Source organism: Rhinopithecus bieti, unplaced genomic scaffold (assembly GCF_001698545.2).
Source record: "Rhinopithecus bieti isolate Rb0 unplaced genomic scaffold, ASM169854v2 scaffold_41114, whole genome shotgun sequence".
In the NCBI taxonomy this organism is placed as follows: Eukaryota; Metazoa; Chordata; class Mammalia; order Primates; family Cercopithecidae; genus Rhinopithecus; species Rhinopithecus bieti.
The window spans coordinates 850,503-876,895 of record NW_016817363.1 but is presented as its reverse complement, the minus strand read 5'-3'; the positions used below and the strand labels follow the sequence as shown (position 1 = coordinate 876,895).

The 26,393-nt window shown below is 34.2% G+C and overlaps 1 protein-coding gene and 1 pseudogene across 1 annotated transcript in view; one reads left to right on the top strand and one right to left on the bottom strand.

The window, feature by feature from the left end:
* The window catches only part of ZBTB20 (zinc finger and BTB domain containing 20), an 804,541-nt gene that overhangs the window by 6,423 nt on the left and 771,725 nt on the right, over nucleotides 1-26,393 (top strand). The window lies entirely within an intron of this gene.
* The window catches only part of LOC108517849 (nuclease-sensitive element-binding protein 1-like), a 182,150-nt pseudogene continuing 178,450 nt past the window's right edge, over nucleotides 22,694-26,393 (bottom strand).

The following is a 26,393-nucleotide window of genomic DNA, read 5'->3' as shown; positions in this document are numbered from 1 at the left end:
AAAAAAAAAAATACTTTTTCCCTAACTCCCGTTAAAAGGCATTTGACTTATCTGTACAGCATTGGTTTTTGCATCTCTCTAAAACATATCTATCTAAATTCCCTCTGCTCTCCAAGGCAGATTTTCCAGTGGTACCACCAAAGAAGATCATAGAAGAGAAAGTCAAAACATCTCACATTTCTAGAACATCCACTGCCAAGTTTCCTTCATACCTTTTGCCCTTTAATTCTTGGGTTCGGAGTTGTGAGAAGATTTTTATAGTTGGTGGACAGATTTCATTTGTTCTGATAAGAAGCTTTACCAACAAAGCATTTCCAAAACATGCCCCCAAACTGCATCACATGCTGAATTAAAATAGATGAAGTGATTAGCTGAATAAATGTACATGTGTTTCCTTTTTAAAAACAAAATAAAGTCAAACAATTTATATGAAACAAAACAAAAAACAACTCTTCTAGGAGTCTGAATGGATTCAGGTTTTGTTTCACGTAATGGCTTTCTGAAACCATTTTTTGTATAGTAATTTTGACCAGCACATTCCACCTATTCCCTACCCCACTTGCTTTTTTGCTTTCTAAATGTTGAATGAATATAATTCCTTAATATAAAAATAACAGTGTTCTTATAACACATTCAAAATATACCTATGGATATGAAGATGTGATAGGGCCTATACACAATAGTTTCACTCATATCACCTTAGCCTGAAAATACATGAATAAAAAACATTTTAAGAAATTATTTTCCTGGTATGTTGAAAGAAACTTTATGGTGTGGTATAAAAAGCATTTCCTGGGAATCAGGAGGTATTACTCAATACCAAAAAGGATTTAAAGTGGTTAAATCTGAAGGTCTGGTTTTTTGTTCTGACTTTGTGACTTTGAGTAAATCACCATCTCTCTGTCCCTCAGTTTCCTTCTTGTAAAATGAGGGGAAAAGCTTTTTAAAATATTTTTTCATCTTAAAGACCATGTGATTTTAAGTAGTTATATATGTAGATAATCTTGCTTGCATTTTCTGTCTAAAAGTCACAAATAAATGGAGAAAAGTTAGAGTGGGTAATAAGGGAAGAATAACAGACATTTATGTGGCTTGAGAGAGCACAGGCACTTTAATTTTGTGATGATTTTTCTTAGCTTAAACTACATGTCATAATGTATTATTGAATGTGTTTAATGATTGAATGAATGCCGTAAACCAAAAATTGTCGTTTGTCAGACAAGCGGACTTAATTGCCTATGGGTGATTTGGTAAAAGGGCTGTTTTTGATGGAATGAAGTGCAATATGATTACTATGGCTCCATTCCTCTCCACTGGCCACTAGATGGAGAGGCGATCCGCGTCCACTGCCTTGCCAATAACAAGCAGCTCACTTCTGACTTACTAATGGCAAAACTGCACTCTATGCCTTTGGACATTTCTATGAATACACACATGACATTTTGGGGAAGTCATCAGAGAATATGTCCTATTTCTATATAGGCATGATACGATATTCATGAAACGCAAAATACTCTCTTTAGGCCAGTGTTAATGTTAGTAGACCCAGAAGGCGACCAGTATTACAACTCGTGTTAGTTGTCACAATAGGGTCTATTTTGCCTCTTACAAATTTGTCCATTTAGAAAGGGCCCTGAAATGAATGTCAGCACGACAGTGCCACCTTGTGTCCCTGTTGCTGTGCAAGTAACTGATGCATGAGTCAGTGAAAAAAAAAAAAAAAAAGAACAGGACATTTGCAAAAAATTGGCAAATTGTTTCAGACCCTGATTTCGTAGTAGCTGTACCAAAATTCTATAATATGTTTTAGTTTTCCAAAATTGTTATTACTCAAGGAAAAGTTAGGATGTGTGCACTTTACTACTTTTCTTCTACCAGGGTATATAAAAAATTCTTTAACAATTCTAGGCATAAACAGGGATGTATTTAATTTAGAATTGGAAATGGAGAAGACAGGGATTGTCAGAGATACTCACTTAAGCTCAGTCATTTCAGACACTGAGGTGCTCCTTCTTTCACATTCCCACAGCAACGTTTATATGCATAACTTGGCAATATCAGCTCTCACATTGTATTGCCATTGTTTGTAAGCACATCTTCCAACTAAACCTTGAGCTTCTTGAGGATAGCGTCTGTGTCTTATTCATCCTCCAGAACCTTCTATTGGCATTCAGCACAGAGCTATACAGATATTTGAGGTCTAAACAAATGATTATGTCTAGCTGGTTTATAACATTCTCATGTATATATGTGTGTGTTTTATATGTATATATATTATATATATATATATATAAACACATTTGTTTGTTGTAAATAAATTTGGGGCCTTTTACTTTGGAAAACAGCTTCTGATACCACTTCCTGCCTAAACATCCCTTTATAAATTACCTTCTTCCTTTTGTATTAAAATGACCATTTTCTCTTTTTGATGATGAAAACAAGGCATTGCCTATTCACAAGTGTGTATTGTAATTGACTTTGATGTAAAGATAATTTAAATTCTAGCTTTACAACAAATTTGCTGTTATTTGGGGTAGCATACAGTTTTTTTTTTAGGTCTACTTCCTATGTGTAAAATGAGTGGACTGGACTAGTTGATTTGACAGGATTTTTGTAGGGACTGGGCAAATGTCAGTATTATTCTAGCTGTATATTTAGTTGTACTTTTTAAAGTACCATCATAGCTGAGAAGGAAATTGCTAGCCTTTGAAAGTACTATTTGATATTTCATGTTTTAGAAGAGGAAACTGAGGCAAAGGTACTTATAGGGGATTGAATTGCAAGTAGGCAGGGTAAATAGTATTATAATGGAAGAGTATTCCAATTTTTTATTTGTTTTTCACTTTTTTGTTCATTTGTTTTTGGTTAATTGAGCTCCACTCTCCTTCTATTCTTTAACTATATAATAAATAAAGTACAATGAACTTATATAGTAAGATGAACCCACAGGTTGGTAGCGGACTGTGGCCTACTTGCAGTTTAGAGACTCTCATGCTATTTTGAGTTTGATTCACAACACTTAAAAATGAATCCTAAGTTTTAAATTTCACACAGTTTTGCATGAAATTTACATCTAGAGGTTTCAGTCCACATATCACCAGAAATACCAGCAAACTTAGGATTGGGAAAGTTGCATAAACTTTTTAAGAGTTTTCTTATTGATGGAAATGTGATAATATATATTACCTTTCCTATCTACCTCACAAGGTTATTGTAAGGATTAAGTTAATATATATAAAGTTTCTTTATAAATAGTAAAGTAGTATACAAATATTATGTATTGGCATTACTGCTCTAATTAAAGAAGGAATGGATAATAAAAAACGAAGTCAAAGGAAAACACACATTTAAGAAACACTGAAACGCATGGCATTTCCTAGGTGAAATACTTTTCTCTGCTGGTAGACCCTCTGTAGATGACTTAAAATGTTATCTCTATTTCCCGTTTTGATTTTGAAACCTGTAATAATAATGATAATACTTACCCTAAAACTAATATTTTCTTTAGATAAAATTTTTACACATCATTCATAAATTTTGACAGTAATGTTCATTTAAAATAGAGGGAAAATGTTTAAATAACCAAATATGAAACAAATCCTTTTCAATATTGTTTTACTATATTCTAGTCCAGTGGTTCTCAAACTTTAGTTTACACAAGATATTCTTCAGATTTTTGTTAAAATTCAAATTTCTGAGCTCCATTATTAATGGGTATGGAATGGAACTCAGGTGTCCTGAGTTGTAGCTGGCCCACATACTTCAGAAAACTCGACTTTAGTTGATTATTGTATGTCGTAATCAGCCAAGGGCTTTTAAGATACACAGATTCCTAGGTTCTACTCCCACATATCTAAAATTGGAGTCTCTAGACTGGTATTTGGGCAACTATATTTTGCAAAAACTACCCCAAAGATCCTAATAATATTGCAAGGTTTGAGAATCATTACTCTTGTTTCTAGGGTATATTGTTAAAATATATTTACTGTCACACCTGAATTTATCCTCATCTCTCACATCATGCCTTAACTAAATATAATCTTACTTTATGTAGGAGGCCAGAGTTGATACTGCTATATAAGAATAAAGTTTAGGCTTGAAAACCAATTAGAACTCTTGTCCTATAATGCCAAAATGAAGGAAGTGAGATATTACTAAGCACCTTTCACACAAACTGTTTAATTTAATCTTTGCATACAACAACTTTGTTGCATACACTGCTTTTCTGCCTATTTTTTAGATGAAAAAACTGAAGCTTACAGAAAAAATTGCCAAATTCACACAGCTGCTAAGAGTCAAAGCCAAGATTTAGTCTCTGTTCTTTCTATTACATCCTATTATATTTTTTCCTCATTCAGTAAATCTTTACCAGGTTCCCATTGTGTTAAATGATAATGTCTAACTTTGGGCACCACATTAGCCCCTGACATGCTATCAAAATTGTTGCTTAGACCATGTAAATTGAGTTTTGAAAAAATTTTTCTATTGAAGAATGGTTTTTAGCTGGATGTAGAATTCATGTGTTCTCAATGGTCAGAAGGGTCTAAATTGTAGTGATAATCATAGTTAATGAATTGTTAACTATGGGATCTCTTTTAACCACCATGCCTTTGCTATGAGGTATTTCTTAACCCTATTTAAAGATGAGGAAAGAAAGATTTAGAACGGTTAAGTGGTTTACCCAAGATTGCAGACCTAGTAAGTGGCAGAGCTGGGATTGAATTCTGGTTCACTCTAATTTTCACAGCAAAGTTAACCAGTATTATATAAAATTTCTGACTCTGCTTTGCAGTTACTCTTCAGAATCAGGCTGTTCCTCCATTTGTTGAGCCACTAAATGCTAATTAAACTTTGTGGGATTTAAGTTTGTTTCCTTTGTAGGGAACAAACCATTTTGCCACACTTAATCAATCCAGTAATTTCTTAAATCTTGTAAAGTTTGGAATTAATAATGCATAATACTCTAGGGAAATCAGTTGAAGTGAATAATCTTTTGTTTATGTTTTTATTTGAGAGTTACAACCCTTGGATGGGACAGATTATTTGAAGGAAAATTCCAGTTTTACCTATTATGACACACTGTGAAACACAACAATTTCGTGGCGTATCCATTGTTATTGGTCTTGAAATATTTGGTTTGCATTTTAATTTCAATGAAAGTGTTAACAGCATCAATGCCTCAGTGCTTCATAAAATCTAAAAACTGACTCCTGAACATTCCTGATGTTCTTGTCTGAAAAAAATGCCTCATAGTATAAAAAGACAGCACGTGTATGCCATATAGTATACAAACTTGTACAGTTTCTCACTTATCCTGTATGAATAGCTAAAATGTAATTTTATATATTTTCATACATTTAATAATATGCAAATCATTAACATGCAATAAAATGCTGTAAGGGCAGTCACAATTTAAAGGAGCACTGAAATATATCCTTCAGGTGTGAAAATAGTGATTTTATAAATTTAGATATGTGTACACTTTTGGGATATTCTTAACAACTCTCTATGTATTAAAAGATTCATTTTTAAAAAAAGAAGACCCACAAAATCACCAACTGGGGATATAGTCTTGTCTTTAGCAGACTTTCAAGTTTATTGGAAATTTGGGGTTATATTTCAATTTTCTTCTCTAAGAGTAGTCTTTTCTCAAATGGCATTCTTTCAGAATACTATCAGAGAAGAGAGAAGAATGGAAACCCAAAGTGAAGAACTTTACCTATACTCCTTTTTCAGATGTAGAAATTAAAACATGATTTTGCAGAAAGTCCCATTTAGCAGCAGAGCATGAATTGGAAAATTTGGTCAGTGATTTATTTAGGCTCCACAGGGAAAATCCTGTAGGGCATTTTTTGAATATCCTAAATTTATTTTGATTTGAGACCAGCTTACAGGGCATGTCTATCTTAAAACAGTCCTCCATTTTCCTGAGAAAAATTCCAGTGGAGCTAGTTGTGGGAGGTAGTATCCCAACAATGAACCTTTTGGGGCCAAATAAGCGCTTTAACACAACTTACTCCATCCCTTTCCTTAAACCAAAGTCTGCCTTGCCCACTGGGCATGTTTAACTTTGACTGCTAATTTTATTTCCCTGCAGAGGCAAAGGAGACAGGAAAAAGGAGGGAAAATAACTGATGCCATGTGGGTGAGGTTTTGGCCAGGAAATAATTTTTAAAAGATCCTAGCCAGTATAGGGATGCAGGAAGCAGTTGGTGCTTTAAGCTGCATTACGCTTGCATCACAGATTAAGAAGTAGAAGCCAGTTGAAGTTAAATAACTTGCCTATGGTTACACAGCAGTTTTCAGTGTTGGGGTTGTTACTGGGAACTAGGTTATTCATTGTTCCAGTGAGGAAATTGGACAATCCAGCTTTTTTTGTTGATAAATATGCTCCCCTAATATCCCTACTCACCTCTTCTTTCCTCCTCTTCTTTGGCTACTGCCTTTTAACATCTAAAAAAGTATTCTGCTGATAATCTCAGGTGTAGAGGCTAGTTGTTAAATATATTTAAACTATTAAAACCATTTAGAATTAGTTGAGCTGAGCTGTAAGGACAGTGTGCATCATGTTAAGCCATTTTTCTCTATTTTATTTGGATCATGTAAGTAATGAAGATAGAACTGGAAAAAGGAAATGTCATTGAATAAGTAATTCTGAGCTCATGGCAGAGCTCTAAACGTGAAAAATGTGATGGACACCTATGTAAAGATAGGCCATTTTATTTTGCCTACTAATTATGGTTATCTGAGGTATTTGAAATGAACATAAGCTAAATTTTAATACCTTTTCCTCCTAAATTGATATCATTAGATGGATTTAGGTTGGAAAGGAGGACCATGGTAGAAATATGAATCAGAATTTTAGACTTCCATAAAGTTTATAACTGTCCCAGTTAGCCTCTGTGCTTGAACACCAGGGGAAAGTTGCTATTTGGCCCTAGTATCACTCTGTCTAAGTTGTGAATATGTTTTGGACCAACTTCTCACTGATATGATAAATAGTTGACTTAAAATTACTGAAAACTTTTAATGTGGTATCTGTTGAATATTACCATTTACCCCTTAGTGTCCTTAGTCAGGTTCTAGACACCAAACAAGTTTTACTAGAATGTGAGTTTTACTTGGTTACCAGCAGCTAACTAAATATGCAACAGAACTTAGAAGTGATGCCATCACATGAGACATAGTAAAAACACAGACCAGTGCTCTAACAGATCCTTTAAATTTTGATTTGGAAATATATGAATTATTCAGAGATCTAAAACCCCAATGAAAATCAGGTAGAGATCCTTCGTATAGACATACCCATAGCCTGTATTCCATTCTAAGAATTGCAGTTTGAACCAATAGAAGCCAGAAGCAGCTACACACATTTGATTTAAAACTGTGTCCTGTGTACTTGCAAATAGCAGCTAGTTTCCTTTCAGGGTTGGCTGACAACGGTGGTGTTTTTTTTTTATGTATTATTAAAAGTCAATGGCAGCAGCACATGCAGGCTAATTGTTAGAATATAAACCTTTGTTGGAGGTGGAACATAGGGTTCTAGTAATACTCTTAAATTCACACCAATTGACACAAAATAAATATGGTTCTCTAAGAAATATAGAAGGCTTAAACTAGAAATGATTGAAAAATACCATTTTCACAAGCACTTAGCTATCTCCATCTACAAAAAGTACTTATTGCTTTATCTATATCTTCATAAGCCTTTAAGGTGTAAGATGAATGACAGCAACAAAATGACAGTGACCTAAAAGTGTAAAATTGTAGTTAGTTTAGGTAAACCTGGGGACAAATATAATCCAGGATATTTATTAATGAGATAAAAGGGGAAAGAAATGCTGTAGTTTCATCATACTGTAAATAAAATGCTTAATTAAAATGCCCTACCAAAGTAAACAACTTATTTCTAAGAAATTACTGCTGAAGAAATTAAGACTAAAAAAAAGAGAAAGAAATACAAAGTCCGTTTTTGTACATTTTTCTTATATTTAGGTGCTTTTAAAAATTGTTTTTATGAACTCCTAAATTTGAGAGCAAGGGAGATGGGATTACATTAATTGCCATTTAAATACTCAGCTTCATGTTTGTAGGCATCTTTCTGAACCAGAACAAAAAGACCATAAAAAAATTTCTAGTGTGGAAATCATATTTCATGTGGTGAAATAAAAACTCAAGATATTTCCTGATATAATAAGCTGAGAGTGACTACCAAAGAAACAAAAGTTTCTTATCACTCGGCCTGAGGCAAATGTGGCATATTAAGCTTAAAATGAATTCTGTTTTCCTGAATGCACACAACTCTTATTAATATCTTGGAAATTATGCCCAAATAAGGTTTTCTGGATACNTTTCATGTGGTGAAATAAAACTCAAGATATTTCCTGATATAATAAGCTGAGAGTGACTACCAAAGAAACAAAAGTTTCTTATCACTCGGCCTGAGGCAAATGTGGCATATTAAGCTTAAAATGAATTCTGTTTTCCTGAATGCACACAACTCTTATTAATATCTTGGAAATTATGCCCAAATAAGGTTTTCTGGATACATCTGAAAAAGCATCAATTGGGGTATAGGGACTATTTTACATCTGTGGACATTTTAGTGTTTAACTAGCCACGAATTAGTTTTTGCTCTTTTACCTCTTTCTTAGGTTTAACTTTAGATGAAATGACTTGTTTTTATCTTAAAAGAGGCCTTTCCTTTAGTGAGAGTTAGGTTTCCTGGTGGCCTGAAAGAGTTAATGCAGTTTCCAAGAGTGTCCAACTTACTTCCAGGGAGTAGTGTGTGCATGTGAGAGAGTCTGGCTCCAGGATATTTGTTCACATCCCAAAACCAATTTGGCACAACTTAAAATGTCTGCTAGGCAGAGGATTCAGTGTTGTTAGGCCACGCAATTAGTGCTTTATTTCATGAGCACCAAATTCACCCAATAGTGTTTTGATTTAAGGAAGAGCTTGAAATTCACAATAACGGGTTTCATTTATCAGAGCCATATGGGACTCAACATCTTTGGATATATTTGTAAGGCTTTCACAAAGAAGACTTTTTAGACATCTCAGATTTCACCGATTGGAGGACAATCTGGATGAGTATCTTTTTTGGAAATGACGAACTATCGTTTTCACATGTAGTATTCCTTGAGAAGCTCAAAACAACAACAACAACAACAACAACAACAAAAACAACAACAGCAACAAAACAAAACAGGAAAGAGTTAAGTAAGTCTCAGCTTATTAGCTTTTACTGGAAAATAAAGACCATGATTCTTAGATCTGGTTCAAAATGCCAAGTGAATCTTTTACGTTGAAATTTGGCCACCTAATCTTTGCAGTTTGTGATGGGGCATTTATGAAAGAGAAGGTGGGTTCTGAGTCTCAACGTATTTGTGCACTTTTTGCTAGTTCTATCCTGGCCATATGTCAGTGGATTGTTGGGACGCTTTCTGCAGCATAGCTGACTGATTAACATGATGATACTTTTTATATTTACTCAAGATTGTTTCTTTGTTCACTCCTGATTTTCCATAATTTTCTGATCATTAGGGATCTATTTTAATGCAATGCATTCTTGAAAATGTTAATATAAATTGATCTTTTAAAAAAACAAGTCCCATATTTTTTCCACTGATCTGTTAATTTAGATATTAAAATGGATTGACCTTCATTTGGCAATTGTTGTTAATACTTTAATTTTTGATTCCTAGATTTTGTTTAGTGGGCTATAAATGGCCTATAAACAAATATTTCAGTGTTTACTAATTAAAAATCAATATTTTTTAAAGCATAGAGTGCTATTGTGTTATGATACAGGTAACCACTAATTCTATTAGGTTTTCAACTTTGTATTTTCTTAGTTCTCCAGGCCTTTTTTTTTCTTTTTTTGTTTTAGGGCACTCTTCATGCAGTATGCTAAGCCTGGTTAAGTCAGAATGTTTACAAGTAGTAAATATCATTACTGTGACGGTTGCTACTTACCTATACAAAGTCTATGTAAACATCATAAGGATGATAACTTTAATATGTAAATTGTTACGGTAAACTGGAAATTACTTGAAATAACTCTTGCTCATCTTTAAATACCATTTTATTGCATCTAGCATTATTTTACTATCCTTTATTAAAATTTTTAACACTTTATTAGCTAATAGTCCTTATATTACCAAGTTTTAGTTTTCACAGACAATATCCACTAAACTTTGTTCAGTTATGAGCACGTTGAATAATACAAAATTAAAACAAAATGCAATATATTCTTGGTTACCATTTGCATTTTATATTAATACCAATGTCAAATATTTTAATACTGTTTCAAAAATATTTAGAAACCCTCTCTCTACTCCCTACCATTTCTTCTCCAATATATATCCTACTCTACAGAGAGAGCACTTAGGCTTTTGTTATGTATCCCATCTCTATGATGCATACCTATACTGCTATGGGTCATTGACCTCTGTCCTATAGGCCAGTGAGCCTGCTGGACAATAGGTAGAAAATTGGAATTATAGCATAAGCTATAATTATAGCTTAACTGCATAAATCAACTTAACATGAATTGTGCTGGATGGCTGAATATATCATATTCTTTCTATATTTATTTTGTAGTCAAATGTTCTAAAATAATGTAATAAGTATAACACTCTTAGGTTTAAGTTTTATTATTCGCTTTTGTTTACAAACATAGGTATCGTAATCCATTGAGGTTAAGTGTTTTCCTCACTGAAAATTTCATTATGGAATACAGACTTTTTTGGTATTTTCTTTGTGAAACAGTATAGTTTGATGGCAACAAAGAAATTAAAGATGGCAGAAAGGCTATATAGATACAGTGGTATCTAATAGGACTTTGGATTTGTATACTCTAGGCTGTGAGGAGAAGATAGGCACATGGATTGAAAAAGAAAATGTGAATGTGATGATCAATGGTTATTCTTTAATAATATTCCTAATGAAGGACATATGATGAGGCAAAGAAGGACACAAATTGATGGAGTATATGTATGAATGATAAAATAGTTGTATGCTGAGAGAAGGAGATTGTGAAGCAAAGAGGTAAGAATTATATGTAGCTTTGTGGCTATAACTGCCTAGGTTTTTGCATTTACTTTGAGTTTCCATTGTAGGTATTAATGGCTCCTGTATATAGTGTTCTTAGTATAAGTAGAATCCAGAAAGCATTTGGTTTGAGCAGGAATATTTATTTGCTTGTGAGGATAGACCTGTTTGACTTTGAAATGTAGTGTGCTATTACCTTATGGTCAGAGTAAAGTTTATATTGTTTTTATTCAAATTACAATATGAGTATATTTAAGAGGAGCAGGTATGTGTGTGTTTGTGCATGTGTGTGCATGTACACATGTAAAGAAGGACATTTTCATTTCTGTGTATTTCTCCTGTGTTTTCTGCTGTTAGCTTGCCAGTTTTTCTTTGTCTCTATCATTTTATCACTGAACTCATCTGTGTAGAAAATAGAATGCTTGGTTTCATCGTTTTAAATTATTTTCTGTTTTTGTTATTTTGTCCTCCCAACTTGTTTTCACCTTAAGAATTCAGGCTCAAGTACAAGGCATTTTAGTTTTCACATTCAAGAGGTGTTTCTGCTTTCTTTCCCGTCCGTTTGTCCATATGTTTACTGGTTTCTGATAGGCTGTGCAGTGAGACAGCAGTTTACTATCTGTGTGTGTGTGAAATTAGCTAATTGGTGTTAGCAGAAATATTTTCACATGTTTTATAAGCAAAGTGCAGCAAGGTATATAAATGTAGATATGATCCAGACCCGCGCACACTCACGACTGTCACTGCTCATGCATAGGCGCTCAGAAGTAATTAATGTTAATAAGATTTTAATGTGCTTGTGAGATCATAATGAGGAGAAATGAATGCTCTGATTAGGAAAAGGTAACTGTGTGTGTGTGTTTTGGCTTAGAACAAGATTTCAATTTTTATAAACCGCAATTTTAGAACTTGTTTGTGATTGCATCAATTGGTTTTTATTTTCAAATTAGAGGTCTGTTTAGCCATTTGAATGATTAACCAAATAAATGGGTGAAACCCTGATCATAAGGAATAGTACAGGGTTTTCATTTGCAAGGCAATGTTAGTATACAGCAAGGCTGTGATGTCTTTTGCCAATGTGCCATTTTAATGTTGCTTTTTAAAAGAAGCTTTTCCAGAAGCCACTTGTGAATATAGTACTTATTTTTATAAATGTAAATGCTATCTATATGTTCCAGAGACACCGATCAGACACCGTAACTATTGTGTCTGAGATACATTCCTGCCAGTCAGTGATGGTGTATTCCGTGTCTAAAGAATCTGTATCATGCTTCTCAAAGTGTTTATTTGGAAATAATGTAGCACTACCAATATTTTTATTCCTAAATATAATCTTTACAAATTTTAGAAACTTGATATATTTTATGGTGAAGTCAAACATTTCAAGGTAAGTAAAGATTTGTCTGATAATAGACTTGAAGGCAATGCAGTCAACAGCTATATTATAGACTGGCTTAAATCCAGCTGGACACCAGGGGTCCTTCTCCACAACAAATTTTCTGAAAATATTGTTTATAGAGCTTTGACATACATTTGTATTATTATTATTATTTTTTAATTATAGGATAAATCTAAGTATCTATTAAGGGCCCTTGCCCTCTAGCACATATAAATTGCTTATGCATTTTTTAATATAAATTATGGATTGAGATATTCAAGGATTGTAATCCCTCTTAAAACATAAGCATCATCATACTGAAATGCAAGGAAAAGTCTTAGATATGAATTGGATGTAGGATAATGTAGTTTATTTCCAATCAAACCCTACAGATGTGTGTTTTAGGCTCTTTTAGGTTTTGGTGATATTACTATGATCTTTCTGCTGGGGTTTAAAAATGATGATGAAGGAAGAGAAACTGTTAAAGTTTGTTCTACTCAACAATTTTGAGATTTATGTGATTCCCAGGGGTGTTTTAGATATTACTTTACATAGAATCGAGAGAATGATGTTTATTTGATAAAAAGATATTTGCCTTTAATATGCGGTTGTTTAGTTGACTTTCTTGGATATTATCACATTGAAGCATAATTAGAAACAGTTTTCCCAATCTCAGTTTGTAAGGGAATTCATCAATGTTTCTTCTAGTACTTGCATGATATACTGTAGTAAGGTTTTCTATACAATCAGACATATTTCTATATTCTTCTATTCTGTGCCATTGACCTGTCTATGCGTGTGAAAATTATCACATTATTTTAATTATAGAAGCTTTATAACGTGTTTTTATATCTGAAATGTTAGCTTCCCTCCCTGCTCCTACCATTACTCTTTTTCAGTGTTTTCTGGCTTTTCTTGCTTATTTGTTATTCCAAGTGAACTTTATAATCAACTAGCAGATCTTGAGGAAAAAGAAAATCCCTGATGACATTTTTATTGAAATTTTAAGGAATTTATGAATTAACATCACAACAATTAATGTTCTTCTGAGGGTGAATCTTTTTATCCAAGAATGTGTTTTTTATTTCCATTTGCTCGGTAACTGTTGTGTCTTGCTGAAATGTTTTAATTTTTGTTTTGGCTTTAGGTTTAAACATTTATTATTAAGTCTACCTTTTGGTATTGTATTCACTTATTTAGGTACTTGCTTACTTTCTTACAGCCTTACTATACTAAACAGGCTCTTTTCTTCTGTATTTTCTAACTGGCATTTGTTTCTGTGTAGGAAGGCTGTTGATTTTTGTATGTTAACTTTATAGTCTCCTACTCTGCAAAATTTTCTTATTGTTTGTGGTAGCCCGAGGTGGATTTGAGTTCCTGTTCTAGTACAATGCTTGATCTTTGTAAGACCCTGGATAGCTTATTCTGAGTGTCTCAGTCAGTTTGGGCTGCTGTAACCTCACAGTTCTGGAGGCTGGAAGTCCAAGATCAGAGTGCCAGCACGGTTGAGTTCTGGTGAAGACCCTCTTCTGGGCTGCAGACTGCTAACTCTTCATTGTGGTTCTGGTAGAAAGACAGCAAGCTAGCAAAGAGCACTAATCCCGTAAACCTCATGACTTTGTCTAATCCCAGTTACCTCTCAAAAGCCCCATCTGCTAGTGGCATTACATTGGGAGTATGGTTTCAACATATACATTTGGGCACAAACATTCAGTTTGTAACACTGAGCTGTTTTCCTTATCTGTAAAATGCAGATAAGAAAGCCAAACTAGAATGATGGAGAATAAATAAGATCATATAGTAAACAACTAATATTTTCCCCAGCACATAGTAGGCACTCTATTACTAGTAGTATCCATTAATAATGTAATGTCATGTCATATCATGTCATGTGATATGTCACTTCAGCATTTTTTAAAGTATGGATAATATGCAATTGAATAATTGAAGGTTTAGCATATCAGAGTTTTTACGAAGAATGGAGTAAATTAAATTAATGAACAAAACTTAAACTTCTTGATAAACATTTGTGATTTAAGACTCTACAGGCAGGGCACGGTGGCTCACACTTGTAAACCCAGCACTTTAGGAGGCCAAGGTGGGTAGATCACTTGAGGTCAGGAGTTCAAGACCAGCCTGGATTGGCCAACTTGGTGAAACCCCATCTCTACCAATAAAACAAAAATTAGTGGGGCATGCTGGCAGGCAACTATAATTCCAGCTACTCAGGAGGCTGAGGCAGGAGAATCGCTTGAACCCAGGAGGAAGAGGATGCAGTGAGCTGAGATTGCACCACTGCACTCCAGCCGGGGTGACAGAGGGAGACTCCATCTCAAAAAAGAAAAAATAATAATAATAAATAAATAAAAAATAAAAAAGACTTGAGGGACTGAAGATTAATTCTGAGATTATGGTATTTTGTAGCTATGTGCACATTTTTCCATTACTTCTGTTTTAATTGTGATTATTGCATGTAATACTACTCATTAGCCCTGGAGAGTAAGTGGAAACTTCTTGAACACCTAGAGGATTATTCAAGGCAATTCATACAGTGCATTGATTCTAGCACTTGTTATCATGCCCTACCTCAGGAATCTGACAACTTTACCATATTTTCTTAGTGAGCAGTGTACTAACTTGTGAATAAGTTTATGTGGAATAAATATTAATCATATGTGAACTCATGACAGTATCAGTATAAACAGAATAATAGTGATTGTCAGCCCTTTATATGACTTTTTTTATAAAGTTAGTGAAAGCACTAATTGAAAAAAATGTAGTTCATGTATTATAGCCGTCCAATGACTTTTAAGCTTCTACTCTAATTTAATAAAACGGTTATTCACGTTGCAAATACATTCTTTTAATTCACTTGCTACAATCTATTGTTAAAGAAAAGGAATATCAAAATTTCAGGGTTCAACTTATTTTTACCTCATGGTTGTTGTGAGGACTAGGTGAGATGATGAACTTAAAAGACCTAGTAAGGTGCCTAGCTATTGGTAGGTGTTTGAGAAAATGTTAGTTGTTTTTATTTCTATTATCTTGTTATTACCATTCCTGGTTTCTTCATTCCCAACTACCTCAACCCCCATATCATCTACCCTGCTCTCTATCTCAGTCTTCATATATATATGTATATATACACACACACAGACACACACATTGTTACTGATAATGTTCTATATGTAGACTAAAATGTATGAAATATGTGTCTTAATAGTCATTAAAAATAGGTATAAAATAATTGTCTATGATTTTCCAATATTGAAATTAGCTAAGAGTGAAGATCCTATCAGTGAAACATGTGAAAACTTTAGTTACTTGTGGATAAAATTTCTGAGCAGTTGTGAGGATGAAAAACAATTTCTCATAAAGAATTTTCGGCACATTTTATATATAGTTTATGGTTTACCAGAGTTCTGGCTTAGCACTCAATGTGATTATTCCTCCATAGCTTCATATTGCTCTTTTCTTCATTCATTCATATCAAAAACAGCATAGAATAGCTATTAGCAATAACACATTGTTCTAGATAGTATGAGATATACACATAACAAGATTAGTTATATGAATTGTCTCTATATTTAATAAGTCTATTAGGTGATTCAGGTAGGGAAACAACGAGATTATGTGCATGGACTTTGGAGCCAGATTTTCTGTTTTGAATTCCTGCTCTGAAACTCACTAGTTATTTCACTTTAGGCAAGTTATTTAGCCTGGGTTTCAGTTTCCTTATCTACAAATTGAAGCTAAAAGTAGTACCTATTGGGTTGTCCTGAGGATTAAATGATTTGCTACAAGTGCAGCATTTAGAGAAATGTCGTGGTAAGCTGTTTTCAAGATACTAATTTTAGTTTCTTTTGATAAATACCTAAAAGTAAGAATTCTGAATTGTGTAACAGTTCTATTTTTAATTTTTTGAGGAAACTTCAGACTATCTTCCATAGTGGCTTCACCATTTTGCATTCCTACCAACAGTGTACAAGGATTCAAATTTCTCTACATCCTCGCCAATATTTGCCTTTTGTTTTATTAACAACAGCCCTGACAGGTGTGAGACAATGCCTCATTGTGGTTGTAATTTGAATTACTCTGATGATGATAAGTGATGTGAAATATTTTTAAGTATATATCTTGGCCATTTGTATGTCTACTTTGAAGAAATCTTTATTCAAGTCTCTCTTAGTCTGGGCTGCTCTAAGAAAATACTGGGTAATTTATGAACATCAGAGATTTATTACTCATGGTTCTGGAGGCTGGAAAGTCCAAGGTCAAGGCACTGGCAGTTTCTGTATCTTGTGAGGGCCTATTCTTCATAGAGGGTGCCTTCTTTGCCCACACATTGTGGAAGGGCAAACAGCTCATCATCCCTTTTTAAAATTACTAGTCCCATTCATGAGTGATCTGCCTTCATGCTTTAATCACCTCCTAAAAGCCCTACTTCTTAATACTACCACATTGCAATTAAGTTTCCACATATGAATTTGGTGGAGGGGTAATATTCAGACCTTAGCAAATTCCTTAGCCCATTATTAAATGTTGGATTATTAGTTTTTTTTTTTCTTTTTGCTCTTAAATTATAGGAGTTCTTTATGTATTTTGGATATTAACCCCTAATCAGACATATCAGGAGTTTTCCTCCCCGCCTGCCGCACCCCGGGCTGCAGACCAATAATGGTCCTTGGCCTGTTAGGAACTGGACTGCCCAGCAGGAGGTGAGTGTCCGGCCAGTGAGTATTACCGCCTGAGCTCTGCATCCTGTCAGATTAGCAGTGGCATTAGATTCTCATGGGAGTGTGAACCCTATTGCGAACTGTGCACGCAAGGGATTTAGATTGTGCACTTCTTATGAGACTCTAACTAAAGCTTGAGGATCTGAGATGGAACAGTTTCATCCCAAAACCACCCTCCTGTCCTTGGAAAAATTGTCTTCCACAAAACCAGTTCCTGGTGCCAAAAAGCTTGGGAATCACTGAGGTATATGGTTTGTAGATATTTTCTCCTATTCCATAGGTTGCCTTTTCACTATGCTGTTTGCTGTGCAAATTGTTTTTAGTTTGATGTATAGTCTTAACTGTTTATTTTTATTTTTGTTGCCTGTACTTTTGATGTTGCAGCCATGAAATCATTACTATGATGAATGTTATGAAACTTTTCCTGTATGTTTTATTCTAAAAGATTTAGAATTTCAGGTTTTATATTTAAGTCTTTAATCGATGTTGAGTTCATTTTTGTGTATGTTGTAAGATAAAGATCCAGTTTTATTATTTTGCTATTTTTCCTAGCACCATTTGTTGACGAGACTATCCTTTTCCCATTGTGTATTCTTGGCACCCTTGTAAAAAATTTGTTGACCATTTATGTGTAGATTTATTTCTTGGCTCTATATTTTGTTTCATTGGTATATATATCTATCTTTATGCCAGCATCATATTGTTTTGATTATTTTGTTTTGTAATATATTTTGAAGCAATAAAATGTGATGCCTCAATCTTTGTTTTTTTCCTCAAGATCAATTTGGCTATTCATCGTATTTGTGGTTCCATGTGAATTACAGAAATGTAGAATTGACTTTATAGATCACTTTGGGTATGGACATTTTAACAATATTAAAGTCTTCCAATCCATGAACACAGGATATCTTCTATCTTGAATTTCTTTCATCAATGTTTTGTAGTTTTCAGTATATAATCTTTAATATCTTTAATTGTCTTCCTAAGTATTTTATACTTCTTGGTGCTATTTTAGATGGGAATATTTTTCTAATTTTTTTTCAGATGGTTCCTTGTTGCTATATAGAAATGCAGCTGATTTTGTATGTTGATTTTGTGTCCTGCAATTCTACTGAATTCATTTATTAGTTCTATCAGTTTTTTAATGGAGTCTTTAGGATTTTTTATACATAAAATCATAGACTCTACCAACTAGACAGTTTTACTTTTTCCTTTACAATTTGAATGCCTTTTGTTTCTTTTTCTTGGCTTATTGCCCTGGGTAAGACTTCCAGTACTATGTAGAAGAGAAGTGGCAAGAGTGAACATCCTTGCCGTGTTGCTGATCTTAGAGGAATAGCTTTCAGTTTTTTTTCCATTGAAAACTGGTATGTAGCCTTTTCATATATGTCCTTATCATGTTGATGTACTTCACTTCTATTGATACTTTGTTGTTTATCCAGAGGAATTGAAATCAGGATCTGAAAAAGATTAGCAATGACCAAGATGTGGAAACAACCTAAATGTTCTTCTATGGATGAATGGATAAGGAAAATGGTATATACACACAGTGGAATATTATTCAGTCTTTAAAAAAGAGGAAATACTGCAATGAGACAACATGACTAAAACTTGAGGACACTGTACTAATTGAAATGAGCCAGTCATAGAAAAACAGATACTACATGATTCCACTTACATGAAGTATCTAAAATAATTAAATTCATAGAATCAAGGAATAGAATGGTGGTGGTTGCCAAGGGCTGAAGGAAAGGGAAAATGGGAAGTTACTAATTAATGGACATAAAGTTTCGGTTAAGCAAGATGAATAAGTTCTAGAGATCTGCTGTACAGCATTGTACCTGTAGTCAACAATACTGCACACTTAAAAATATTGTACTCTTACAATTTGCTAAGAGGGTAGATCTCATTTTAAGTGTTCTTACCAACGTAAAATAATGTAGTAAGGCTTCAATAAATGTTAGTTCACATTAAAATTATTATTAAATATAGCAGGAAAGTTAATGTTATATAACAGTAAACACAAAGTAATACGGTATTTAGAGGATGGTAATATTTTTATTGTGACTGGGGACAGTTGGGATTGGGGAAATTCACTGAATGAATTAGTGTTTAAATTTTGAAGTATGATTTCTATAGTGTAAAAGAAAAAATAGAAAGGTAGAGGTGAGTAAAAATTAAAACTTCTGGGGACTTTGCAGTTAGAAAGATTCCTATCAGAGGCCCAGCTCCATTCCCAGCTATTAGTGTGGCCCTGGATAAAGCAGTCTCTGTTAGGATTCTACCTCCCTGAGTCATGGTCTGATAACTTTCTCAAGATAGTATGCGACAGCAATAACGGGAATAACCTCGTAAATTTCCTTTTCTCAGCAATTGCTGTGCTGTGCATGTTGTACAGTGTCTGCAAGCAAATATTTTATATATTTTGTTTAGATTTTTAGCTGTTTAAGGCAGGAGGTGTATGCTGTTTCTATTACTTCATCATTTTCAGAAGCAGAAAACCAACATATTTCTATTTTACCTTTCTCCTCAATAAGTTGGAACTTACCATCTAATTCTAGTAGCACAGTGTAGTTACTTACCTTTTTTTGTACTCACTAAAGGGCATTACAAGTTTTAGTTTACTTATCTGCTTCCCTACTAAACTGGCTTCTTTGAGAATAGGTACTGTGTTGAGCTCATCTTTGTCACCATTACCAACCCACTATCAAGTTTGGAGTGTGGAACCTATCAGGCAGTTAATGAATACCTTTTACATTTATTTAATTACTGTTAATTGTAGTTCTGTGCCACACTGTGAAAGACTGAATGCTATGCTTAGTGATACATTTTATTCTGTAAACAATTTAAGGTTTTTGAGGAGGTGAGGGAAATTCCTTGAGCCTTTCTTTTTAATGGAAGGTAATTCTTGAAGCATAAATATGGATGAAAGAGGTAAGAGGTTGGAAATAATTAGATTATTTAGGATTCTAGGCTATAATAGTGGAAACAAAGAGTTGACAGGAGCTAGTGATTGCTTGGATGGGCATTGCTGAAAGGAAAGGTGAGAAAAATGACTTAGATTTTCACTGATTATGGACCAATTCTTTTAGAATGAAATAGTAAGGTTTTCTTTTTTTTTTGTCTTTAGAACTTAAATGGAAGATTAGCATAAAATTTTGGGAGCAAAGTTTCGTAATACAAAGAAGTAATTAATGATAGGGATTTATGTAAATTCTTAGTTTATTTACTAGTATTGTTTGAATTTAAAATATTATATAATTCTTAGGGAAAGGTTTATTATTAGTTAAATTTTATTGTATAGGGTTAATTTTAAATTATATTATAAATATTATCTCTTTATGTACACTTTTTTCTCATTATCATCTCTTATCTTTGTTTATACTTATAGATATTTTTTATTTCCCTGTGCTTTCTTTAGTCTTTAGAATTCACTGGTAATGGACTTAGGGCTAAAAGTTAATTTTGTGCCATTGAATGGTACAGCACCTGTAGCATGACCTAGAGTGAGAGTCATTTTTTCTCAAATATATTTTAACATTGCTTTTGTTGTGTTGGTTTTCATTGAAATTATTTTCTCTCTTTGAGAGAGGTTGCAAGAGCTTCTGAGCAAGTGGATGGTAGGAATGGGGAATCAGAAATATCAGAACAATTAGGGAAACCCTCCAATGCCAAAGATTTATCTATAAAACATTGTATTTTAGTAGCCATTTGAGAAGTTAAAACACTTTTAACAAGAACTTGTTTACAGTAGTTTGAAGGAGATTAATTAGAACGAACAAATTGGGCCGGGCGCGGTGGCTCAAGCCTGTAATCCCAGCACTTTGGGAGGCTGAGACGGGCGGATCACGAGGTCAGGAGATCGAGACCATCCTGGCTAACACGCTGAAACCCCGTCTCTACTAAAAAATACAAAAAACTAGCCGGGCGAGGTGGCGGGCGCCTGTAGTCCCAGCTACTCAGGAGGCTGAGGCAGGAGAATGGCGTAAACCCGGGAGGTGGAGCTTGCAGTGAGCTGAGAACTGGCCACTGCACTCCAGCCTGGGCGACAGAGCGAGACTCCGTCTCAAAAAAAAAAAACAAAACAAAACAAAAAAAAAAAAAAAAAAAAGAAGAACGAACAAATTGAATGCATGGAAAAGAAATATTTCTCCCAATTAGTTATTTTCACTTTGACATAATCTTTTGAGGAAGCGATGCTTTTCTTAAACTGTGTTTTAACCTGAAATAAATGACAGAATGTTTGAACCAATAATAGTATCTTGACAGGATAGGGGAATATTTTGGATATTGTGTTCCAGTTCTCATTTCAGTTTCTTACATGAACTATTTGTTACTCCTGTTATAGAAAATGACACTGATAATGACTGACATTTATTGAATCACCCTTTGTGCTTATAACTAAACTGTGAGGTAAATATTATCTTATTATTCTTCACAACAGTCTCATAAGACAGATATTATTTTCATTTGACCAATGAGGAATCTAAGGCTAAATGAGATTAAATAACGTCCAGAAAGTCACGCATCTGGTTATGCAGAGTTCATATGAGTCAGTGATATAATTGGTAGAAATGATTGCTAAGTCTATTGTGTGTACCATTAAGGGCAATGCAAGGAGCCTCTCACATTTATCCTGTAAACAGAAGAAGGTGAGCTTTTTGGAACAGTAGTGGAGAAGGGCCAGGGAGGGAGAGCCAGTGTTCTTTTTAGACTGCTATGAATGAGTGAACTTAATCAGAAAAGGCCGATGCCCCAGTGCAACATTGTCTTTCAAAACTTTAGGTGCTGCTTTTGACACTCTTTAAACATGGATATCCAAGGTAGCTTAAGAGCTGGATTATGCCTTGCTGTGACCAATTGAGGGGCCAAGAGCAATGACAGCTGTAGGGCAGGTTCTTATGACTCTTAATTCTATTTGGAGCACTTCCTGTGGGCAAACTCTTACCTGGCACAGCTATTTGGGATCCTTAGAGCCCATGAGACCTGATGCCATGCAATGAGTATTCCCTTAGTTTCATCACTGAGACCTCAAAGTCTGTGGTCTTAACCAGCATGCTACTTTGTATAACAAGCATATTTATTATTCATTGTATCTACATCAATTACAGAAAAGTCCAACACATATTCTTCCATGCAGTTTTAAACTCTGGAGTGATATTGAGCTCCAACCCAGAGGAAAAAATAATCAATTATATAATATGATCTCTTATTATAAATGGGAAATCCTCAAAAATGTATAACCAATTAGGAATTATTGAAGTTTCTTTTACTCACAAGAATGTTTAAATGTGGGTGAATTGCAGAGATAAAAAAAATAAATAAACCCTGACTTTCTCAAGTTCTGCCATAAAGAAGTCTAGTTTATTGCCTTAGTTTCAAAAGAATAGTTTTCTAAGTATTTCAAAATGTCCGGCTGGCTGCCCCTACCATTCTCTTTGGAAGCTTCTTTGTCATCCTCGTGGCACATCCCTCTGGCATGCATGACCAGCTGCAAGCTAAACCCTGTAGAATAAGAATTCTTTCATCCCTTTGTGTGATGTGTTTCATTTTCAGAGTTTGGATGATCCTCTTCGGCGGCAGCAGCAGGCATTGTTAGTTTCAATAGGCGGCCTGGATGCACAAGAACAGTCATCATAGAGAGACAGGCTCTCAGGGTCCGTCCCTTCATGTCATGGTGCTGTGTTAGATCACTTTCCTCTGCTGGATTAATGACCAGAGAAAAAGGGAAACAAACTGTACCCAAAGGAATCCAATTAAAGCACTTGAACTTCACTGACGTCTATCCTATTGTTTTCCTAACTTCCTAACCTATGGTTAATTATACTGACCAGTGGAAAGAAACAGCATAAACATGGGAATTATCTTAAATTCCCTATTTTGTTTAGTTTGTAAAGGCATCGAAATTTTCCTGTGCAGGATGGAATACTTACTTGGTATGGCTGAAATTTTTTTGACTAATTTTTCTATTTCTTCTCTACTATCCTCACCAAAGGATATCCTCACTGCCAGGACTTACTGTACGATACTCCTTGGCTTCTGGAATTTTATCTCTGCTCACAGTCTACATTACAGTATTAGTTCATTCTGGGCACTTTAGCTTCCTTGAATCTCCAGTTGATCTCATACTCGTGCCTATGATATTTTTTTCCTGGTTAATCAAGAATTCTCTATTTCTGCTCTGTCATCCATGCCACTGTAAGTAGGAAAGTAATTTAGGCTTTTGAAGCACAGCCTTGTCATTTGTGAAATGACCTCCCTTGACTCTGAAATTCTCTGTCAAAAATATAAGTTAGGATTTCCAGTAATAACAATTTATATGTATAAGATGATAGATAGTTTGCAGAGTGTCTTTATATATTTTATTTTATATAATTCTGACTATAGTTTTGTGAGAAGGAGAGAACCATTATTATTTTCTCTCTTTTTTTTATTTAGTAAAGGATATAGCTCAGAGAGGTGAAGTGATTTACCCCATCAAATAAGTAGTAACTGCCTGAACCTGAACTTTAAATTCAGAGTTTTCCCCACCAAGAGGTGATGGTTTTCTCTAGTAGGGAGAAAATTTCTTTCATAAAACCTTAATTTCTTTATTAATTTAAAATTTGTTTTTCTTTTTGTATGTGAGTGTATGTATTTATGCTTTGGGTAGGAGTCTTATGCTGAATTGAGTTTGGGGTGGAATTTTGTGCTCTTAGTTTTGTCAGTGAAGAAGTCTCCTACAATTTCTAATTAAAGAAAGATAAGAAGGAATGTATTACTTTTCTAGTGTAGAATTTTGGTATCATTGTGAACCTCTTTGCTAAATTTGTTTGTATTTTCCATTGTAAATCCATTCTTCCAGAAAGCTAATATACCTATTAAATAGTATTATTTATAATTAGGAAATGATAGGTATACAGTAGGCTTCCTTTTAGGTTATTCCTGCTTCTGGCCAACAGAATACTCTGAAAAAATGGTATGTTTCTGTTCATCTGTTTACCTGCTGCTCTGCTTATCTAGCGTCATTTGTGTTTGGTTTTCAAATTTGTTTATGCCAAATAAATGTGCAATTGTAATTTAATTATGCAAACTGATGAAATATGAGTTCAAAAATATGAAGAGTTGTTGATTTTATAAAATTTAAGTTGGTGCTTTGGAAAGACTTTTTAAAGGTGAGTTACTAAAACAAATTGCAGTTTAAATAGGTGTGGGCTAGACAACTGTGAAAGATTGCCTGAGGTAGGGGTGAAAAAATGTAAAAAGCCTGGAAGGATCCCTCGTTCAGTTTGCTTTCCAAGTACCTTTAAGCTGTCACTGAGTTTAAGTAATCCAAAACAGGAAATCATAGGTGATACATCGTGGTGTAGTTTAAGCAAGAAGAAAAACGTGAAACTTTACATAGCAGATCAAGAGGCAGTGACAGCCATTGGCCCTACATCAAAAGGTTGGTAAATAATTTCATGTTTTAACTTTAAATAAGTTAAATATGTTAAAATCAATTAAACCAGTTTCTTTCCGTATCTCAATGTCCTTTTGTGTAAAATGAAGATGAAAATAACTTTACCCAACAAGAATTTGTGTGTGTGTGTGTGTGTGTGTGTGTGTGTGTGTGTATGAGGATTAAATGAGATGTATAGTACCTAGAGCAATGCTTGGTACAAGTAACATACTAAAAAAAATTAGCCGTCATCATTATCAATGACAATCTGAGATCACCTGTTGTAGGGTTTATGTATACTTATATTACAAATATAATATTATGGATCAGTGCTGCCAGCTATTGGAATATTTTAGCAGCAATACACACTAGTTCTGTTTAGGTTAGCAGAGAAGTTCTGTCCATTTTCTACCTCCACCCTCCCCTTTTTTCTCAGGATTTATGAGAAGAGCAAGTTTGATGGTAACTATGTATGTCAGTACATTCTGAGACCTGAGATCATATGTGTAACATAAGTAAAAGCACTATGTGTAGTCTCAGCTGAATCCTATCAGAAAGCTTGGGATATGGAGAGTTCACGGCATATTGGTGGAGGTGTGTGGAATGCTTACGCAGTACCCACCCACACTGAACCTAGATCTAGCCAGTGTGTTTCTGACTTAAATGAACACTCAGCTGCACACAGTTCTCTCCCAATTGAAAACAGAGGAAACAAAGGAAAAAGAAACAAAAGTCTTGAAAAAAAAAAGACTGTTAGCTAAGCTGCAATAGTTGGATGGTAGTAGAACACTGATTCTAATAGTTGGCATCGTACTGTACGCCTTCCATTCCTGAATGCTTCTGCTAACTGCTAGGTTGTAAGTTTTCATGAATGAATCCACATTTAGAAACTGCTTTTATTTGGAGGAGAATTAAACTTTTACCTGCTTTCTTTCTGAATGCTAGCACATACATTTTTGTATAATTTCATATCCTGTTTTCCTCCCAAAACATGTGCTCTTCATAAAAAAGAGACTCACACTTCAGAGTAGGAGACAGCATCAATACTGCTGAAAGTTTCCTCTTGGTTTGAATGTTATAATGGCTGATTCGGTGCTGGTGGCATAAGAATGAATGCACTATCAAACTATCAACTTTTTTTTTCAAACATGCAATGCAATGCTCTCTACAGTGATTTACATGACATTTCTCTAATTTTTAAAAAAATAAAGCCAGTAGGCAGCAAAGTGGAAGTTGAAACATTTTCCCAAGTTGAAAAAAATTTAAATGGTATAATCTAAAGTTAAGTGTTCATTTGCTTTCTTAAATATTACAAGTATCACTATTGGTCACTTTCTGGGCCTGTAATGGAATTTAGGTCTATTTGTTCTTCAGATTATAGTCTATCTTTACCCATCATGAAGCTGTTAGATAAAAGAAATACAGTCGTTCTACATCATGCCTTATCATGGCATTGGAATCCTCATAGTTCATTCCTATCTATAACTATTGTTGAAGTTTTTCTCTACTCTTTCTTGTGCTTTTATTACAGTCATTACGTATTTTATCAATTTCAACTGTCCTCAGCCTTTTGCCCTCAGATGTGTATTCTTCATATATTTTCTTTATTTTGCTGTGTGTCATCATATTGTTAACATGTATCCTTCTTTTTGACCTATACTGTTTATCCTCAGTTTGTTGAATTAAATTTCACCCATTTTGTTTCCTTAGATACACCATTTCCATATAGTTACTTTACATGAAGACAACAGTAAAACATAAAAAGTAGGCAGCAGCCTAGAAAATCACAGCCTTTACATACTAT